This window comes from Lissotriton vulgaris, chromosome 8, assembly GCF_964263255.1.
Source record: "Lissotriton vulgaris chromosome 8, aLisVul1.2, whole genome shotgun sequence".
Classification (NCBI taxonomy): Eukaryota; Metazoa; Chordata; class Amphibia; order Caudata; family Salamandridae; genus Lissotriton; species Lissotriton vulgaris.
In genome coordinates, this window is record NC_141696.1 from 1,440,868,924 (window position 1) to 1,440,889,141 (window position 20,218).

Genomic DNA, 20,218 nt, shown 5'->3' on the forward strand with positions numbered 1-20,218 from the left:
CCTTTTCCTGTGTAAGTTTTCTGCCCAGCTCCCAGTCCTTGCCCAAGTCCCTGACTGTGTTCCCCACATATTTCCGGACAGTCCTTGACAGAATGACCAACCCACATATCCAGTTTCACTTGTGAGGTTTCTTTGCATCCAGTTAGCTACCATTTTTCTGTTACATTTCTGTTTGAACATCTTGAAGGTGTGTCATGAGAGGTTTAAGAAACAAACACACCAGTGCATCATTTAAGTTTATGCAGGTCAGTTTCACAGTGCCCGAAAATAAGAGGCATTTAGTGTCCACTTTACAATTTGAGGATGTTAACCCTAGTCCTTTTATGAGAAATGGACATTTGCTTTCTGAATATTTTACTCATTGGCTCTCAAACACCTCTTTGCCAGATCCTGCCTTGCTCTTCTGTTCTGATCCAGATTCAATGTCTGTGTCAGCATTGCAAATGGAGAATGATACCATACTCTGTTAAACAAGAATTCTGATTCTCGCATATCTGCTGACAGTGGTTGTAAAATACACTGTTCAACCACACAACCAAAGAAAGAGAAGATGCATTTCATAACCTCTGTTTTCCGTTCAAATACTGTTAACCAGTCTTGTAGTCCAGTAAAGATCACTGTCCCAGATAGTCAAGGGACCTTGTTAAATACCACATTCAAAGTAAACAATCAGTTTAACAAAAGAGACAAAAGACCTATTATAACACCGACGGGTAATAGCCAGTTTGAACAAAATCCAAGATTTAGTTCTGTTGCTCGTTGTGATGTTTTAAAGTCTACCCCTGTCCTTGTAAAAAAAGATCTACAATCTTCACAAGATATATTTGAATCGAAGATTTTGGAATTACAACAAGAGAATAAAATGTTTCAGACTCTGTTAAAAAACTATAACCCAGAGTTCAATTGGGAATCTAAAACCCTGGTACAAGACTAATTTTCAGCTTCTAAGTGAGCCTCCTTAGAAAAAGAGAATGAAACCCTGCGCTCTCCTTTGCGTTCTCCTCAGAGCTGGTCTAGTTATTGTGTAAATAATACTGTGGCTGATCACTCAGATTCCACTCAGAATAGAAATAGCACCATGTCTCATAGTGCAGTTAAGGAAATTATTTGTTTGAATTCTAAATTTATTAACTCCTCTGTTTTGTCTCCTAGTTCTAAATTACATCTAGGTGCTACATCTGATATGTGTCCCTCCAGTTATGAGGAACCCCAAATTCCAGGCAAGACCCAAAACATCTCTTTGTTTTCTTTTCCTGGTAGTGAGATCAGTTCCACCTCCGGGGTATCACACACACTGGCCATTGACATTCGGACAAATCCTGAACCATTGACCCACATATTTTCTGATGTGACAATGTCCTGTGACTCAGACCATGCTCTTGATTTAACTGCTGCACCTGAAGTCAACCACCTCGCTGAGAAGAAAGAAAATCCTGACCCCTTCTTTGTTGTTTTGCCTTCAAGCACACCAAATATTGAAAAGTCAGGGAATTATAGTCCTCTATGCTTTGTTGCATCTGTACCACCTTGTAATGCAGAAGAAAATTAAAAGATCTCCCATGGCCAAGGAATCTTTGACCTATTTCCTCTGACTGTGAGGTGTGAACTGCTAAACTGTGAAAGAAGCCTGAGCATCAGGCACTCTATGGTGAGCACTATTCTGAGCCATCTGGAAGAAAGTACTCCCTGGTGTTTTAATCTGACAAGGACCTGTGAAGATGTCACTACTGACAACAGCAAATATACTGTTCACAAGCTACTACCATTCCCAGAGGCCTAAAATCTATGAACCATGTGTCACTCTGCCTTCAGCTCGCCCTCTTGCAGAGTCTCCAAAGTCCTCATCCGGCCCGCTGCCTTCAGAGCCCAAGTCCTCAGCCAGCCCGCTGCCTTCAGAGCCCAAGTCCTCAGTCGGCCCGCTGCCTTCAGAGCCCGAGTCCTCAGCCGGCCTACCTACGGAACTTCAGCCTGCAGCCTTCCTGCCTCCAGAGCTCGAGCCTGCAGCCTTCCTGCCTCCAGAGCCCGAGCCTGCAGCCTTCCTGCCTCCAGAGCCCGAGCCTGCAGCCTTCCTGCCTTCAGAGCCTCTCGCCTGCAAGCTCTCCTGCCTCCAGCAGCAGAGCTTGCAGGCTGCCTGCCTCCAGCACCAGAGCTTGCAGGCTGCCTGCCGCCAGCACCAGAGATTGCAGGCTGCCTGCCTCCAGCACCAGAGTTTGCAGGCTGCCTGTCCTTCAGCACCAGAGCTTGCAGGCTCCCTGCCTTCAGCACCAGAGCTTGAAGGCTTCCTGCCTTCTGCAATTTTTTAACAAAACAAAATGGCGGCCTCCATTGATTTAAATAAATATACATGGGTAGAGGAGCCCAAGCTCATTTTGGGTAACAATGACCCCATCCCCCAGGTCGTGGATATTATTGAAGTGGAGAGGCACGTGGACCCCTCCCGAGCTGTTTTGGGTCCTAGAGAACCCATCCCCAGCAACAATGTATTCATTAATGGGAGAGCGATGTGCCCCCCTCCCCAAGCCTAAGGGGGCCCGGGGATCCCATGCCTTGGGATTTAATTAAAACAAATAGAGGCGGGGGCTGCGCCCCCCTACCTGGGGCCATATTAAAAAATAATAAGAATAGGACCTGCACAGACCCCCTTGCCAAGCCTTAAAAAAGCCCTGCGGTCCCCATCACCCAGGGCCATAACTTACATTTAAAGAAATGGGGGGCATGTAGACCCCCTCCCTGAGCCTTTCATAGCCTTGGGGACCCATTTCCCATGGCATCTCTCTTTCTGTGTTCTGCTCGGACCCACCCCAGAACACACCATCCTTCTAGATCGTCTACTTTCAGTGGGAATTAGAGGGTCGGCTTGGCAGTGGCTTGCTTCATTTTTGGAAGACCCCTTTTTGCAGTTTGCAGTTTCCCGCAAGCTAAAGCTAGGAGGACCTCAGGGCTCAGCCCTGAGTCTGACGATTTTCAATATCTATCTCACTCCATTGGCCCCCCTGTATATTCCTTGTTGGCTAAAATGGTGTCTTAAGCAGATGACACTCAAACCCTCTTTTCCTGGGGGATGGGCAAAACTTTCGCAGGGGAGAAAATTTGTAAATGGCTGAATGCAACGTTCAGTTGGCTATCCAGGAACCAACTTAAATGCAATGCAGGGAAGACCGAGCTCCTCTTTTTTGGCTGAGAGGCCGAGACACCATGGGAGACTTTCTGGCCGAAGGATGCCCCCCTCCCTCTTTTGAAAATCAGGTGGTAAAAAACCTGGGCTTCAAATTTGATGAACAATTGTTATTCCAATCCCAAATCAACTCGGTGGTGGGCATGGGTTTTGCACTCCTTTGTGTACTCAGGAAATTATTTTATCTCTTATCCTTTCAGGCTAGACAACAGGCTAGACAACAAGTGATGCAAGCCTTAATAATCTCACAGTTGGACTACGGGAACGGTCTGTATATAGGACTGCCCAATTACCTGATCGATAGGCTGCAGTTAGTCCAGAATGCAGCAGCACGTACCGTCTTAGGGCTCCAATGCAATTCCCACATTAAGGGCCTTCTTCAACGCCTTCATTGGCTCCCAGTCAGGAAGAGGATCACTTTTGAGATATTGCTCCTTACCCAAAAAGCACTTTACAAAACAGGTCCGGACTATGTACAAAACAGATTTATGCTTTACACTCCCCAGAGAACCCTCTGTTCTGAAAATGTTTTTTAGCCAAAGTTCCTCATATTAGAAAGGCAGGGAGCAGATCTTTCTCCTTCCTGGGCCCCTGTCTTTGCAACAAGCTTCTGCGGTCTCTCATGTGCATTAAGGCGACACCATTGTTCCGAAAAAACTTAAGACCTGGATTTTCTCCTGCGTTTTTTAGAAATCTGTCCCTAGGTCTGCTCATAATTATTGGGATATTTAAAAATGCCCCTGACAGCTGGGAGCAGACTTGTGTTCTGTTTCCCTGCTCTCACTGCTGCTGGCAGGCAAACAAAACACAAATTGCTCCTGCCTGGAGGGAGCAGCACAAATAGCTGTTCCCTCTCGGATGGAGCAATGCCGGCACCTGCACCATGGCGAGCCCACTTGGGAAGTGGGGGCCCTGGCATTTCCCCCATCCACAATATGTGCTTGATGGGTGCCCTGGGTGGACACCGTGGCACCAACATATTTATAATGCAGGCCCAGGGGGATGTGGTGCCTGAGGCCAAAATAGTTACAACAAGGGGTGGTGAGGGACAGAGTCTCTGAATTAAGCAGAAAGCTCTCACCCAGTCAAGAGATCAGGGCTAGATCCACCCCCTTTTCTAAATTGAGGCCAAAATAGGGCATGGAGGCGGGCTGCGCAGCATGCGGGGAGCCCGCTTGGGCAGTGGGGGCCCTTGCCCTCCCCCCAACAACATGTGCTTGGTGAGTGTCCTAGGTGGGCACCTTGGTACCCACTTTTTATGAAACAGGCCCCAGGGGATAGGGTCCTGGGTGCCTGAAAATGCTCGGGGAGGTGGGGCTGTGAGGCTCCGCTCCCCTTTTGTATTGTATGTGGCCCCAGGAATGGAGTTCTCTGGCTTATTAGGGCTTGGGAGAGGGCTATATGCCCCCTCTCCTTAGATTTTGGCCCAGGGTAATGGGGTCCCCCCAGCCCAAGAAGGCTTAGGAGCTGTAGGAACGTAGGATCTGCTTTTATGGTTACCCCACTTTTTGCCTGGTGTCAGTGTGTTTTGACTGTAGTTTGCTGGGATTCTGCTAATCAGGACCCCAGCATCTGTGCTCTTTCTCCCAAAATGGCTTTGGTAAGTACATTTGTACCTCCACAATTGGCTACTGATGTACCCTTATATGTCCCTAGTATATGGTACTAAGGTACCCAGGGCATAGGTTCACCAGGGGTCTCCCATGGGCTGCAGCATGTATTGTGCTATCAATGGGAGTCCACTTCAACTCTGACTACAGGACTGCCATTGCAGCCTGTGTGAGATGGTGTTTTCCACAACTCACAACAGATGTTTACTTATATCTGAGGTCACTACACTTAAAACCTATAGGTCACCCTTATGGAAGGCATGTGGGCACGGTGCTTGGTTATAAGTGTGAGGGTGCCCCTACAGGATCAGGACACCCCGACAAACTCTGGAGTCGAATTTCCATGTGTTGCGAGTGCAGTCAGCCATTTTAAGATATATATCGGACATCAGTAATTACGAAATGTCTAACTATATGATGGCTGCACCGAACCTGGTCATGCTTAGTATCAAACATGTTGGAATCATACCCCAAGAGCGATTCCTTAGGGGAGCCCCCTGTACTCCCGGTTACAGCCTTTCAGTGTCTGCCTGCAAGCTAGTGCTGGTACCACCACCCACAGACACTATTTTACCCTCCTGCTACTGAGCAGAACTCGAGCAAGGGAAGGTAGAACAATAGGTTTCCTGTTACAGGAAGGTGTGACCACCTCCCAGGCAGGCCTTAGTGTAATGGGCTGGATGGGGGCTCTTTTCAGCGCCACCAGACAGCATTGAAGGGCAAATTTGGTGCCTTCCTTCCATACTCCGGTTTGAGCCAGTTCAGGAACACTTGGTTCCCGCTCTGGTGCAAAACTGGACAAAGTACAGGTGATTATCCTCCCTCTGTCCAGCCCCTTCTCTGGACCCTGAGTCATTCCAACCCTTTCCTTGGGTATTTAAAGGCTCCCCTGTGGGTGGGTCCTCAGATTAATTGTGGAACTAGACTCACCTATGAAACCAAGACACTCTTCAACCGTCTGTACACTTGGACTTCATTGGAATTCGACTGGAACCGAGACTGCATCAAGGAAGACTCCTGCTGCTCCTGGTTTTGGTGTTCTTCAAGTCTTCTGCCACGTCTGCATCTGTGCTTTACTCATGTTCTCCAGAAGTGAAGAAGTCACTCCCTGCATCTTCCGGCACTGCAACGAAGCTGTCCGGTCTGCTGCTCCTGTCGCCCTATGGACTTCCTGGGTCTCAGCAACCCGTCTTCCCTGCAATTTGGAGGACAGTATCCCTAGTCAGAGCCGCTGGGACCAAACCCCTGTGACCCATGTCAACTTGCCGTTGCCAAGGCTTGTTAGTTCTGCACTCCAGAAAGCTTCTACCCTCCGCACCTCACCCCTTGAAGATCAGCATCCTCGCTGCATCCCTGCACCCTGGGCCTCCATCTCTGGTGATCTGCCTGAGGTCCTCTTGCGAATCCTGTGCCTTCGGCCTGTGGGCCCTCCCAAGAGTATTCTTCTGCTTTGGCAGGCTCCCCTGCTTGCTCAGGGCCTCCTCTGACTCTCCTGCACGTAGTGAGCTCCTTGGACCTTGCTGTTCCCAATGACTGCATCTTGTCAGCTTCCACACCAGTTGCGGATTCCAAGGCGTGTTGGTGCTCCCCCTGGACATCAACCACACAGACGCCGACATCTGACGTGGGACAGCTTGTGTACAGTTCCTGATCTTCCTCAGCTCCTCGGAATCCTTTGGTCCAAGTCTAATTCTTCCTTGCAGTTTGCATTCCACTTCTTTAGTCCATGGTTTAGTCTCCACTGGATTTATTCGGAGTATTTTCATGTGTATTGTTGATATCTCTGGTCAGGCGATATACCAATGTGATAGTGACTGTGTCATTTAATACCTTTATTTTTATTTTTTATAGACAATGTGTGGTTCTTTTTCATCTAACCTACACTATTGATTAAATGTGGTAAAACAAGCTGCTTTGCACTCCTTCAAGATAAGCCTGAAGGCTGCTCTGCATAGCTACCACTTTGATAGCCTAAGGCTATGAAAGACCCCTAAAATCACCATAAGGGTTGCCTGGGTTACTGGAAGGTACATCACTACTTTAAGTGTCCCCTATATTTATTTATTTTAAAAGTTTTATATAGCGCTGGCTAGACCCGGAGGTATCAGAGCGCTTTACATTAGCATCAGATCACAGTTGCAGGTTACATCGTTACAAAGGTTACATAGTTCTTAGAGCATGGCAACATAGTTACTTGTAAGGTTCAGATAAACAATAAGCACAAATACGTAAGGGGAAAAGAAGGTACGGTGAGAGATTCAGGGGGTGTTGGAGTAGGGGAAATAGACAGATAATGAAGGTGGGAAAGAGGAAGGCAGGGGAGGGTGAGAGTCACAACAAGGGAGAAGAGGGGAAGGGTGACGGGGACACAAACCGGTAGACGAGTCAAGGCAACGTCCAAAGTCCAGTAAGCTGTGATCCCAGGGGAAGTGAAATCTCTTTCCTATCTCTATTGCGAGAGGCTCCCTTTACGCAGTGGACTCTCTGAGAGAGGTCTCTGAGACTCCAAGGTCTACATACTGGATCCTTCCCCAAAAAGGGAAGAGGGAGTGCTTTGGCAAGGGGTGCCATACCATACCTCAAGTGGGAGTGGCTCCCTTGGCGCAGTGGACTCACTCAGCGGGTTCGCTGAGATTCTAGAGTATAAATATTTGATCTTTCCCCAACAAGGGGAGAAGGAGTGCTTTGTCAAAAGGCACAAAGGACAGGGGGTAGGCAGAGTAGAAGGCAAGGGGAGAGATTCAGGGGAGAGAGGATAGGACCTAGGGAAGAGACAATAAGGAGAGACGAAAAGAAGTCTGCCTAAAGACCGACTGGGTAGGTGACGACCAAGGAGGGAGTCCAAGGCCCATCTCCCCATAGCAAAACCAAGTGGCTCCATCGGGCATCAGACAAAATAGTTCAGTCTCAAAACATTTAGAGAGGAGGGAGTAGAGACATAAATAGAGGGAGGATGCGGTAGGAGACAATAGGAGAGACGACAGGAAGTGCAACAATGTGGTTCAACAATATACTAGAAGAGAATCAACAAGTAAACATTAAGTAAGACAATAAGCAATACAATTAGGGGAGGAGTGAAAAGCGAGTGAAAGTAGTCGGGGGTAGGGGACGAGAGGGAGTGAGGATATGGGAAGAGACAACCATAGAGAGGAAAGGAAGTCTGTCTAAGGTTCACAGAAAAACAGGGTGGGGAACAAAGGGCAAGGGCAAATGAGGGCTGAGGACAAAGGACAGAAGCTGGAAAGAGTAGGAGCAGAGAGGAGGGAAGGTTGCACGAGGTGCATAAGGTTTGAACAGAGGCACATATCTCCTTACTGGGGGCTGTATTGTTGGGCCCATGTTTAGATAGAGAAAGGTCCTGGGTGGGGGAAGGGAAATTGGGAGGAGGCGTAATTGGGCAAAGAAAGAGAGGTAAGTCAGATTGTCATGTGAGCAGTCAAGGGAGGGCAGTGAGTTGAAGCTGTGGAGGGAGAGACGTGGAAAGGGAGGAGTAGAAGGATGCAGTGATTGGGAAAGGGGGAGGATTCGTCAGAGGAGAAGAAAAAAAAGGGGAATGTGGTCACAAGAAGATATGAGAGAAAGAGGCCAGAGACATGAGAATATGAGTCATGTAGGTAGGTACGAAGGAAGCGGTAGTCAGACGGAGTTAGGAGGTAGTGGGAGAGACAGTAGTTGGGAGGTAGAAGGCAAAAGTTATCGGACGTGCGTTAGATTTTGTCAAACAATTTTGTAGGGCCTGCCGTAGACAATCAGCAATACTGCTTTACATAATTGCTTGTGAACAAAGTAAAAAACATAGACCTAAGCAAAAAGAGAGAATAAAATTCCAAGTCAATATATGAAGCATGGACCAGGGATCTCAAGGTGAGATAAACAAAGGTACTAGAAGGTAAACAACAAAAGGACAAGGTAAATAATATAAGCAAGTAGGTAGTAAGCTCCTTCCTGCTATATACAGTCTCTGTTGTGAAAGGCCCCGCAGGAGCAGCTCTCACCCACAGCACATCAAGGCCCACTTCAAAGGCTGGCAGCAGCAGTATGGGGAACTCTCAGGACACTCCCCACTCGCCGGATGCTAACAGCTCACCCAGTGCGATCACGCCAGGCACAGGCGACTTGTAGGCCCCCCTCGCCAGCCGCAGCAAGGAGGACGTGAAAGTCTATGAGGGGTTCCAGAATGCCCTTAACAATATGCTCTTCAAATTACCCCTCAGCTGCCACCTCACCACATGCCACAGTACATCAGAAAGGCAATGCCCCAGGCGGTATCAGGTGCCTCAACGCTCCTATCCCTGAAGTGTTCTGCAGGGTCCTGCCAATCCCGCCGACGGCAGGCCGTACCCTGCCCCTCTCCTTCTGTTGACACAGCCTCAGTCATGAAGATCTCAGCAGGAGCAGCTCTCGCCCACAGCACCGCAATTCCCACGTCAGGGCTGGCACCAATAGTATGGGGAACATTCCGCACACTCCCCGGTTATCGGATTATCACAGCAGGCCAGTGCGATCCTGCCAGCCGCACACGTCACCCAGGCCCCCACTATTGTTTAAGTTTGTCACTTAAGTGTGCTTCTCATGCACTCATGATTGCGCCGGCATAGCATTGAAAGCATTCGTCAATCCGAATGTTCATCCAGCCACAGCACATCTCAGCATGCGGAATGCTGCGTCAGTATCGAACCTGTTCGCTTTTTTTTTTCCTCAGCGCTCTAAATACCTGTGTCTGCGCTTCCTATGTAACTAGGACCTTGTAGCCGATTTCCGACGTAGGCGTTGCGGTTTCCGTATCAGGCCCAGAGACTTGTTTTCTTGATGGGCGCCACCATTTTACCTCATAGTCCATAGCGCAGCAACAAAGCCCCAGGGCGCTGCTCAAAAGTCTCTGCTACCTATCGTCTGATGCTTCTCCCGGCACCACTCTTGCTCGCAGCACTTCTCAGTCCAGGCTTTCCAGTACGGGGCAGTTGTACCTGAGATTTTCTGGCGCTGCAGTCAGTGCTCCGCTAGAGTAGTGGGCGCCATCTTGTCAAGTCAGCCTACTACATGGGCCATGCATTCACCCTCCACTTTTGTATTGTATTTAGCCCCAGGGATGGGGTCCCCAGAGAAAGTTAAGGATGAGAAAAGGGACTGTACCTCCCCCCTCTTCATAGATGTTGACCCTGGGGAATGGTGTCCCCGGGGCCCAAGAAGACTCTGAGAGTAGGGTTGCACACCCTTTCCGCTGTTTAATTCTATTTGGCCTGGGGTGATGGGGTTACCGGTGCCATTTGTGGTTTGGGGAAAGGGACTCCATGACTACTTCCCCTTATCATATATCTTTTTGCCTTGGGGATGGGGTCCATGGGGCCCAAATGCCAACTCTTCGCTGGACACGCCAAAAGCTGTGCGCTTTGTGGGGTTAGCAACCTTCTTCGGGTTTGGCCACAAGGAACGGCCAAGCCAAGCCTTGTGGTCACTGCCCTGTTGCACACAGGCAAAGGCTGGTGGGGAGTTGAACGCACTGCCTGGCCTGAAACCAAAGGCTCTGCGTGCCAGGCAGACAGTTTGCTTTATGTATGGTAATAAAATATTATTTTACTGTTTTATGACATACTTTATGAAATCATTGATGAAATCTCAAATGAAATTATTGATGACATCACTGATGACATCATCCAGGCTATTCATCATTATCAAACCTTTTATTTTGGCTAAAAGCCATAACAAGTTACAATCACAGAAATATATAATTCATTAGCTATTTCAATTTTGAAAAACATCATACAAACGTCCTATTTACACTAGGTTAAAATCAACAGTGGTTACAATTGATGATGTTAAATAGAAACAGCACTACTTGTCCCAACGCTAAGAAGATTGTCCTAATGGACAGGTATTTTTCATGGGACTATAAGTTCATATATAGTTAAAACAAATTAATAAAAGGGCCATGTAAATAGAAATGTCTCCAATACCGACAGTAGTAGAGAACGATATATAGGGAGGTAGAACAATGCATAAGCCTTCTGTGCCTTTTTACTACGAGCTGGATATCCTGGGAAGCGAATTGTATTTGGCCTGCTTCTGGCTCCAGGCACAGACTAAGTAACGCGATACTGCCATTGCAAGTATTTCCCTAATGTCACTCTTATGGAGCCTTATTGCTTCCCTGCAGTGTCTCACACCCATAGAGTTTAATGCCGCTATCAGCCATTTCTTTCGCAGATTTCTATATTGTGGGCAGAAGAACATAAAGTGTTCTAGAGTTTACGCGATGGTAGGACAATTTGGGCAAAACTTGGAATCTGAATGTGACTTATCCCATTTTGATGTGTGAGTTCCCATGGGGAGAAGTCCATACCTGAATTTAACATATAAAAATGTACATATGGTCCATATAGGGCTCTAGGCTGTGAGTACATTTATGGAGAAGAAACTGATCAGTTATGGTATTTTCCTGGTATACTTTCCAGGTTTGCAGTAAAATTTCCTCCCAAAACCTGGTTTTCACTTCTAGGGCGTCATTTTTGGAGATCTGCTCCGGGCCTACGGGATATGACTATTATCGCCTTCAACCAGGGTATACTTAAGTTCCTGTTGAGGGACACTAGCTCTTTCACACAGTCCCCTGGCTATTACACTATCAACGAGTATGATATTAGATGTGTCAAAGCAAGTGCATAATAGTTCATATTAATATGAAGCATCATTAATGCCATCACATATACAACCCCTTAAGTGAACCAAGGTTGTGTTCTGTGTAACATTGACCCTAAACCATACACTTCATGGAGATCCAGGTTCAAGCTGATTATCAACCACAGATAAAAGTATAACTCCTCTGCACAGGGTGTTCAATCTGTATACAACTGTTCAGAGAAATCCAAATTCCTCCAGAAACTCAACTTTTATCACATAACTAAAGCCTTACTACGCACAGCCTTTATCTGTATAAAGCCTCTCACAGTAAATAAATCTTTATTGAAAAAATAAGTGCAACCTACACTGAGAGCGAGGGAGGGAGGAAGAAAGCCGGGCAAACACGGCCGCTGAAATGCCTGCGGAGATGCCGTCCAACATTGATTACCGCTGACCCTCAGCCACTAAGCCAGGATACTGCTGACTGTTACCAATGCTACAACGGCTCTGACCACAGCCAAAGCCATGACATCACCACTGCTCTTACCACAGCCAACCTCACGAATCGCCGCTGTCACCTTGGGGACTGACCCTACCCCCCAGCTCACGGTTACTGTTCGTGCCTGCCCACTGGCCGCCGGAGGCGCGGCAAGCCAAGCGCGGCATAGTGCGGTGCAGTACAGTGAGGCACAGTGATGCAGGCTTTTGGTAGGGGGCATCTAATGTTATGTTATGTTAAGTGGATTTATAAAGTGCATTGCTGGCCCAGCCTTGGGGCATTCCAGCGCTAGCATACACGGGAGGTCAGAGCAGGATGAGCTAAGTGAAGAGAAAAGCCAGGTTTTAATCAATTTCCTGAATGCCCAGTGATCTTGCGTGCTCCGCACAGCAAGAGAGGCAGCATTCCAAAGGGCGGGTGCCAATGCCTTAAAGGAGCGCTCTCCCACTCTCTGCCTGCGCACTCTTGGAGTGCTAGCTAGGTGCAAATTGGCAGTGCGCAGAGCCCGCCCTGGAACATATAAAGAACAGAGCCCTTGCAGGATTTGAGGGGCTTGGCCACGTTGGATCTTATGCGTGGTGCAAAGATTCTTGAACTGGAGTCTCTGTTCAATCAGCAGCCAGTAGAGACGGCGAAGGAGATGGGAAGCATGACAGTGCTTCGGTAGGGCAAAAAGGGTACGTACATTCTATGCCAGTTGGAGTCTTTTGAGGACAGCTTTATTAACTCCAAGTAGGAGCCCATTTCAATAGTCCAGACTGGACAGCACAATTGATTGGACAATAGTTTGATGGATAGATGCATCAATAAATCCCAGGATGGGTTTCAAACTGCGTATGAGGCGGAAACAAGTCCCCGCCACTTTTTTTGCGTGGCTCTCGAATGAAAGGACATTATACATCAGGACCCCTCGAATCTTAACTGCCATTTTTGGTTGTGGAGGACTGCCAAGAGCCTTTGGTCACCATTGGTTGTCCCATTGATGGATGTCCCGACCTACCAAGAGCACCTCAGACTTGGTGGAGTTCAATTGAAGGCAGTTGTTTGCCATCCAGTCTGAGATGGCCAGAAGGTCCTCTAGATTTTCACTTGATCCTGTTTAACATTGTTAGAAAAAGTAAACACCAGCTGGGTATCATCAGCGTATTATACCTTCTTGATGTTCAGTGCTTTCGAGAAGAGGGCCAATGGGCGGACATATACGTTAAACGATGTGGGGCTCAGGGCAGAGCCCTGCGGGACACCACAGCTGAGGGGACAGACTCTGGATCGATAGGGAGGGGCGTGGACCTGAAAGGTGCGATCAGTCAAAAACAATGCACACCAGGGTGGAGCCTTGCCTTTAACCCCCAGCCGTGGAAGAAGGATCTTGTGGGAGACAGTATCAAAGGCTGCGCTGAGCTCAAGTAAATCCATTGCCGAGGTGCTACCTTCATCCATTACAGCCCGTAATTAATCAGTAACTGCCAGTAGGGCAGATTCCGTGCTGTATCTGGCACAGAAACCATTTTGTGATCCGTCCAGAATCTCATTTACTTCCAGGCATTGAGTCAGGGTGGTGTTTACATGGGACTCCATAATTTAGCCAGATACTGGAGTAAGGAGATTGGGTGGAAGTTCTCCGGCAGAGAGGTTTCTAGTGTGGGCTTCTTCAGCAAGGGAATCACCTTTGCGTGCTTTCATGTTTTAGGAATCTCCGCAGTTTGAAGTGACCTATTAATCAATTTCCGACCCTCAATCAGGAGGCAGTCATAAAATTTCCTGAGGAGGTCAGGTTTTAGTGGGTTGTCTGGGGAGCCAGATTTGACTTTGGCTGCAAGCACATCTAAATCTTTAAAGGACATGGGAGGCAGATCTTGTAAGGAATAGTGTATGACTGTAATAGAGGAGTTCGCTAGAGGTTTGGAGACTCTTACCCTCGTTTCCAGAGCACTGTAGATGCCTTCCACCTTATTGATGAAATGTTAGGCCAGTGACTCACTAAGTGAGTAGAGTTGTTGCCCCTGCAGCCTGCCTGGTGCTTCTAGGTACTATGGTCCAGTGCTGCTTCTGGAGGCACAAAGGGCCACACACACCAAACCAAGAGGCTGATGTGGCCCATTAATGAAAGCAAACGAAGAAATGAAACACCAGCAGTCAGCCCTGGTATTTGCCAGTGATCGTTATCACCAATAATACTGATAGTAAACAAAGGAGCGAGTACCCAAAGCAGAACACCGACCAGGGATAGGGCGTATCAGGAACACACATCTGTGTCTACAAATCAAGGAGTGCAGAGGATACCCAGACACCCCACTCCACCTCCCATTTAGACTGGCACAAAAACCATTCTGAAGCACTAAATACAGATGTGCACTCCGAACAGCTGCGTATAATGCTATCTCTTTTCCCAGCATACAAGGAACTCCATGCCCTCCAAGGTTCACCCACAGATAAGGATCCTCTAGCTGCAACAGACCAGGTCAAAAGTATATTCACTGAGGCCAAAATTGGGAATTACCTTTTCAGGAATACCCAGCATTCAATTGTGAATCCTCTATGTGGACTTGACTGCACAGGGGATCCATGTCACTTGGACAACCAATCAAATAATGTGACTGGGCGGAGCAAAGGCAGGGGGAACTGTAAGGATTCCAATACTCTGGTGATCCATCTTTGACATACAGACAACTATCAAGAGGCTTAAATATCATGCAGGTAAAACGGACATACAAGTAGACCTATTAAACACTCTTGCGGTGCTTATCTCCGGTATTGACGATAAGCTTCATCATCTTAATGACCTAATATCACTTGTGTAACCTGACAATGGCACACACTTTAGATTATGTGTATGTGGAGAGGTCATTCATAAACTGGCACCACTACCATCATTACTCAATGAAATCCTAACAAGAGGTTGAAGGGGAACCCAAAACTATCATAAAGGACAGGTGCAGGGTGATCACATAGGAAGATAGTGGGAGCATCTTGAACGCCCTGAGTTGTGGCAGTGAGGCAGGTGCTGTAGTCACAACTACAAGTGCTGGTAATCCTGACCCATCTGCAGTAACAAAAGCGCCTCAGGGGTGGAATGCTTGAAGGCCATGTTAGATACATTTGCACGGAAGCTCAGCGCTCACAATACCTCGATCGTCAAAACGTGAAAGGACGTGAATACGAAAAGTTAGGAATAAAGACCAGGCAAGGAACTCATTGGAACCAGTAGCACAGATAGTCCTGCAGTCTGCAAAGTCGGAGAGGCAGAACAAAAACACTGTTACTTTAAGCAAACACGACACTAGTCAAACAGAGTCCTTGGGACCGCAGGAAATTCACACATGCATTAATATTAGTGAGCCATGGAGGGGAAGGGACAAGTTTGCTAATGAGGAATCCCCAGGGCATGCAGTGTTGCACATGGATAGATGTGAAGGTCAGGAGACAGAATATAGGCCTGATTGCGCTGCCCTCAATCACCACCCTTGCATACAAGAAATGTGCACCGGCCCATCGGGAGAACATTTTACATCAGGGTCCCCGAAATCTAGCACTGGGGGCTGCAGCAACTATACAAAAGAAGTACATGTGCAATTAGGCACCTAGACAGTAATAGTCCAAGGGTTGAGGAACGACATCACTGGTAGATCTCTGTTATGGAAAACGAAGGGATTGGCATCAAAGATCTCCTGCAAACAAAGCCAATTGTGGATCCAATTATTTTTCTCGAGAGAAAACTAAGACATCCTAAATCGCTTGGTCATTCTGAAGATCGGCAAAGATCTGCCAAAAGTACTAGGATGATCCCGCTGGACATTTTCTCGATCAAATTTCTCCCTGCCCATGACAATCAAATTACAGAGACCACCTCAGTCATGTTTCCTACACCAGGATTACACATGGAAATATTCGCAAGAAAAGATCAGCAGAGAAACTGGAGCATTAAAGTATTACTATTTTAAGACCAACCTTACCCACTTATACTCCTGAACAAAGATGAGAAGAATAACGAGAAAGGATCCACTCATTCAATACTCAAAGATGCAGTCAAAATGGGCCACTCAGGTCACCAGCAGGGCCTAGCTATCAAATCAATGCAGTCCATGCTGAAGAGATACAAAGAACCCCAGGCAAGGCAGGATGAGTTAGCCAATGTGGGCTGGCTCTCTGTGCCCTGTCAACATCCCAAAGTGGGGACTGAAGCCATAAGAAGTCTGTCAATCCGGCAATTGCAAGTGATAATCTCCGACTATGCTTCTGGAATGTCGAAGGTCTACTCAAACATTTGATGGCAGTGGGGATAATAATGGGCATAACATGCGATCGCAGCCTGCCCCTATATATGCGCTTCATTGACTTCAAGGCAGCTTTTTTCTGTGTTCTGTGTGGAAAGCGGTGGGCTATCAACTTGGGGCATTACTTCAAATTTACTGTGGGCAATCAAAATGCTATTCTTCAACACGTGGGTGAATATCAAAGTCGGGGACGAAAGGCATCTATCAAAGGCTATATCAACAACTACATGATTGGAATAGGGAGTGCCCGGTTCAATCTGTATATTTCTGACCTTCTATTCTATTCTCTGTACTATGCTTGCTTACTGATGTTTGTTGACCACTTGATAACATTCATGCTCCTCTGTTTATATATCGCAGGCAGCTCTATAGAGGACACTTCGATCACAAGGGTCACCTCTTGGACTATGTCGCCATTTGCACCTTTTCAGTGTTCCCCCCTCTTACAAGTAGCCAGGGGTTCGTCCTTTGGTCAGGTCAATGCTGTTCCCTTTTGTATATATGCACTGCACTACCAGCACTGAGCACCGGTTTTACTTTAAAACACTGGTCACTTCACAATTGTGCCTCACTTTGACAGCCCTTGAAAAAGGTGTTTTTAGAAATGGTTTGTGAAAACTCGAAAAAAACAAATAATAATTTTTTGCAAGCAATGTAATTGTTGTCTCCCCGACAGCCCCATATACAACAGCAGGGGTGGGACACTTGCGAAAGAACTGTCCTAGAAGTGTGTAGAGCCATGCAGGGCAGGGCATCTTCCAGAAGATGTTGACAAAGAAACAGAGTGGCTAGCTGGACATTAAAGGCATTTTTTAATGCTACAATGAGTCTTCAAAAGCACTCTTTATTGGAGAGCAGGCCAGTGAAGCTCTCTGAGCAGGGTTTGGGCATGGCTGAATCTAGCCACACTGGTTAAAAGTCTGAATACATTTCTTCATGACCTGAAGATGAGTAATAAGGAACTTGACATGCCCTAAATGAAAGGTGTCACCATATTTCAATCGGTATCTGTTGAACCTGACATCCTTGGAATGTTCTCACACCTAAATGCAGAGGGCCTGGATCAACCATTAGCCTTTATCAGCAGGAGGTTACTTCCCAGGGAACAGAGGTGGAGTGCATTTGAAAGTGTAGAATTTGCAGTAGTATGGGCACTGAAGAAGTTGTGACCATACCTGTTTGGGGCTCACTGCTGGGTTCAGACAGACCGCAGACCCCTCAGATAGTTAATGCAAATGAGGGGTGAGAATCCAAAACTGCTGAGGTGGTCCGTCTCTCTAAAGGGAATTAACTTTACAGTGGATCATTGCCCTGGAAGTGACCACAATAATGCTGATGGTCTTACCCGGATCTTCCGTCTTAGTGATGAGAACTCCTATGAGGGTGAGTAGTTCTCTCTGCTTTCAGATGGGTGGGAGCAGTCAAGTCAAGTCAAGTCAAGTCAAATAATTTATATAGCGCTCTACATACCCAGAGGGTCTCAAGGCGCTTGAGGAGGGGAGGGGAATTACTTGTCAAATATCCACGTTTTAAGTTGCTTTCTGAATGCTAGGTGATTCTGAGTAAGGCGAAGGTGAGTGGGAAGGGAGTTCCAGGTTTTAGCTGCCAGGTAGGAGAAGGATCTACCTCCCATGGTGGATTTGTTGATGCGGGGTACAGTGGCAAGGGCTTGGTTGGATGATCGTAGCTGGCGGGAGGGGGAGTAGAAGGACAATCGTGTGTTGAGGCATTCTGGTCCGATTTCGTAGAGTGCTTTGTGTACGTGGGTTAGGAGACGGAAGGTGATCCTCTTATTGACGGGTAGCCAGTGGAGGTTTTTCAGGTGACCAGAGATATGTTCTTTACGCGGGATGTCTAAAATGAGCCTGGCTGAGGCGTTTTGGATTCGTTGGAGTTTTTTCTGGAGTTTAGCGGTAGTGCTGGCGTAGAGGGTGTTTCCGTAGTCCAGTCGGCTCGTGACCAGGGCGTGGGTGACCGTTTTCCTAGTTTCGGTGGGGATCCAACGAAATGTTTTTTTGAGCATGCGAAGAATGTTGAAGCAGGAAGAAGAGACGGCGTTGACTTGTTTGTACATCAAAAGTGAGAAATCAAGGATGACGCCCAGGTTCCGTGCGTGGTCTGTCGGGATGGGTGCTTTCCCAAGGGCTTCTGGCCACCAAGAATCGTCCCATGCAGAGGGGGAGGTACCTAAGATAAGGACTTCTGTTTTATCAGAGTTCAGTTTCAGACGGCTATGTTTCATCCATTCGGCAACTTCTTTCATTCCTTCGTGTAGGTTAGTTTTGGCGGTGTGAGGGTCATTGGTGAGTGATAGGATCATTTGAGTGTCGTCCGCGTAGGAGATGATGTTGAGGTTGTGTTGGCGTGCGATGGTTGCGAGGGGGCTCATGTATACTTTGAAAAGGGTGGGGCTGAGTGAAGATCCTTGTGGGACGCCGCAGATGACTTCAGTGGCCTCTGACTTGAATGGTGGAAGGCGGACTCTCTGGGTTCTTCCGGTGAGGAACGAGGTGATCCATTCTAGTGCTTTTCCTTGGATTCCGATGTTTCTGAGGCGCTGTAGAAGGGTGTTGTGGCAGACTGTGTCGAAGGCTGCGGAGAGGTCGAGGAGGATGAGGGCGACTGTGTCTCCGTTGTCCAGTAGGGTTCGAATGTCGTCTGTTGCTGCGATGAGGGCGGTTTCAGTGCTGTGTTTGGCTCGGAAGCCGGACTGTGAGGAGTCGAGGGAGTTGTTGGCTTCGAGGAAGGCGGCGAGCTGGTTGTTGACGGCTTTCTCGATGACTTTGGCCGGGAATGGAAGGAGCGAGATGGGACGGTAGTTCTTGAGTTCGGTGGGGTCCGCTGTGGGTTTTTTCAGAAGGGCGCTGAGTTCTGCGTGTTTCCAGCTTTCCGGGAAGGTGGCGGAGTTGAGGGAGCAGTTGATGACGTCTCTGAGGTGCGGTGCTATGATGGAGTCTGCTTTGTTGAAGATGTGGTGAGGGCATGGGTCTGTGGGGGATCCTGAGTGGATGGAGTTCATCAGGCGGATAGTGTCCTCAGTGGAGATTGGGTTCCAGTCATTAAGGGTGTTCGAAGGTGGTGAAGGTCCAGCGGATGGTTGGGTGGAATGGTCTTCGGGTTGGTTGTCGAAGCTGTTGTGGATGTCTGCAATTTTGTTGTGGAAGAATGAGGCTAGGGAGTCGCAGAGGGCTTGAGAGGGGGTGATGTCGTTGGAGTTGGCCGAGGGATTGGTGAATTCCTTGACGATGTTGAACAGTTCCTTGCTGTTGTGGGCGTTGCTATCTAGTCGGTCCTTGAAGGCGGTTTGCTTGGCTTTTTGGATCAGTTTGTGGTGTGTGCGAGTGGCGTTTTTGAAGGCTTCCTTGGTGCTGGTGGTTGGGTCTTTTTTCCAGGCTTTCTCCAGGGAGCGACAGAGTTTCTTGGATTTCTTAAGATCATTGGTGAACCAGGAGGCTTTCTTGTTGCCAAGTTTGATTTGTCGTTTTTTCAGTGGTGCTAGGATGTCGGCGCTGTTGGATAGCCATAGGGTGAGGTTGGTGGCGGCTTGGTCGGGGTTTGAGGAGTGGGCGGGGGGCTTTTGAAGAAGCGATGAGGAGATCTGGTCGATGGTGATTTTGTTCCAGTTTCTTTGCAGAGTGGGTTGGGAGTGGTTGTTGGGTTTGGGCTTGTTGTAGGTAAAGTGGACGCAGCTGTGGTCAGTCCAGAGGAGAGCCGTAGTGTGGCTAAAGGAGACATGGTTGCTGGAGGTGAAGATAGGGTCGAGTGTGTGACCTGCGATGTGGGTGGGGGAAGTGACCAGTTGTTTGAGTCCGAGGTTGGAGAGGTTGTCCAAAAGGGTAGTGGTGTTGCGGTCGTTGTTCTTTTCAAGGTGAAAATTGAGGTCTCCCAGAAGGATGTAATCTTTGGATGGGAGGGCGTGTGGAGTGAAGCACGGAAATCCGTGATGTCTTCACTAAATTGTGCGCGAGGTCCTGGAGGTCTGTAAAGGAGGGTGCCTCTGAGTGTGGTTTTGGGGTCGGTGTGAATCTGGAAGTGAAGGTGT

The 20,218-nt window shown here is 47.9% G+C and overlaps 1 long non-coding RNA gene across 1 annotated transcript in view; it reads right to left on the reverse strand.

Annotated features, from left to right (window-relative positions):
- The window catches only part of LOC147698905 (uncharacterized), a 1,339,289-nt gene that overhangs the window by 283,786 nt on the left and 1,035,285 nt on the right, over window positions 1–20,218 (reverse strand). The gene's annotated exons all lie outside the window — the stretch shown is intronic.